This window comes from Octopus bimaculoides, chromosome 17, assembly GCF_001194135.2.
Source record: "Octopus bimaculoides isolate UCB-OBI-ISO-001 chromosome 17, ASM119413v2, whole genome shotgun sequence".
NCBI classification, from domain to species: domain Eukaryota; kingdom Metazoa; phylum Mollusca; class Cephalopoda; order Octopoda; family Octopodidae; genus Octopus; species Octopus bimaculoides.
In genome coordinates, this window is record NC_068997.1 from 50,930,925 (window position 1) to 50,933,210 (window position 2,286).

Here is a 2,286-nt window from a genome sequence, read left to right on the forward strand (position 1 = left end):
TTTATTTATATAAATAGAAAAATAAAAGCGCAACACATTTGACATCACTCATTTTCTATTTTAATTTATATCCATCCACTCAAGAAGAAGCTACTTATAGCCGCCTTCGATAGCCGGTTCGAACCAGAGCTTTAGTGATTAAACAAACCTCAGCACTCTTAGTACACACCTATTACTGAAAGTCACTCGACGAAAACTTTTTGTATACTCTCTCTCCTCTATTCCTCTCTTTCAGAACGTAGCGGCAGACGAAATACCGCGAAGCATTTCGTCCGGCGTGCTAACGTTTCTGCCAGCTCGCCTACGTTGCCAAGAAAATGTCTACAACAACACGTGGCTATCTTGGATGATTAAACTTGTAAAACAGGGAAAGTAAGCGTTAGACTATGGTTTGTTATTCATGAGATGAAGAACTTATGAGGCTAGGGATTAACCTGGCTTTCAAGCAGGGGTACAAGCAAGTGCTAAAGTTACAGGGAGCGATCATATATAAAAAAAAAACAAAAAAAAAATAAACAGGTACCGCAGCACATACTAAAAAATTAACTCATTGATTATACATTTCATAAAAAGCACCAATTTTGAAAAATACCCTACGGAGCAGTGGTCGCTATTTTTGGTCCCCCTATTAGCTATGTCATTGTTTCCGTGGCATATTAAGTGCTGAGGTTACAATACTTCCGCCACTGAACGGGCCTCGGCTTGGTCGTCATTTCTGAAACGCATTTACAACCTAGTGAACTGGAGCAATGAGAAATCCAAGTGCTTTACTCAATTAAACAGCGAGCTGGCAGAATCGTGACCGCACTGGACAAAATTGCTTAGCAATATTTCGCCTGTCTTTACGCTCTGAGTTCAAATTCCGCTGAGGTCGACTTTGCCTTTCATCCTTTCAGAGACGATAAAATAAGTACCGTTGAAAACTGGGGTCGATAAGATTGGTTTACACCCTCCCCCGGAAATGCTGGTCTTGTACCAAAATTTAAAAGGGCGTACTGCCCAGTTCGGGAATCGAAACCACTATCTTTTGATCGTGAGTACAACACCTTAACCATCAGGCCACGCGCTTCCATTCGAACGAAGGCCCCGTGAGCAAAATCTACAAAGCAGAAACTTCTTAGTTCTACACAAAACTAAACGTGTAAAATATATCGAATCAATTTATCACACTACTAATGTGATAAATTGATTCGAATAGATCGATATGAATTGATTTATATCAACTGCATAGATTTTTAGTTCTGCTTCTTTCCTAGCTCTCCGGCAAATCCATACATTTTGCGTCTAAGTACACATTTATAACACCAGACGAACTCAATATTATGATTTACTGCAGACGTTTCACTCTTGTTTAACGATAACGAATGCTGTGTGGAAAAAATGTCGAGAAATAGCGAGCGTGGCTGTGTGGTAAGAACTTTTCTTCTTAATCAAATCACATGGTTCCGGGTTCAGTCCTACTGCGTAACACCCTGGGCAAGTGATTTTTGTTATCTGCTTTCGCCTCGAGCCAACCACAACTTTGTGAGTAGATTTAGAAGCCAGCCATTTGGTGATGCAACTTTCAACAGAGACCAAGAGGATAAGACCACCCAACCAACCAACCAATCATCATCATCATCATCAACAACAACAACAACAACTACTACTACTACTACTACTAGACTCTGATTAAAAACTATAGGCAATGAAAAAAAAAACTCAACGATTTCAAATGACTTTGAAACCGAGGCCCGTGAAATGCTCGATTCACTGGCGCTCAGTTATGTCGGAAAAGATGAAAATAATCATATTGATTGCAGACTTAGTAATGGAGATGAGAAATGCATTCCGCATGCGTCAGAAGTGCGAACTACAGAAGCGTTCATAAGATTTTATGCACCTCATATAATTCTCCGGATATAGCCATCAGAGTGCCTAAAGGAGGCAGGAAAAGGTCTTAAATTATCAACAGTAACCATGTGATTGGGATATGTGCTAAATATTGGAGAATATTCTGGAATAAATTTGGAAGGAAAAGTACAAAATAAAAGAGGAAAAACTAGATAAAACTGACACTCCGTCAGTTACGACGACGAGGGTTCCAGTTGGTCCGATCAACGGAACAGCTTGTTCGTGAAGAAGCTTGCTTTCCAACCACATGGTTCCGGGTTCAGTCCCACTACGTGGCACCTTGGGCAAGTGTCTTCTACTATAGTCTCGGGTTGACCAAAACCTTGTGAGTGGATTACGTAGACGGAAACTGAAAGAAGCCCGTTGTATATATATATATATATATATATATAT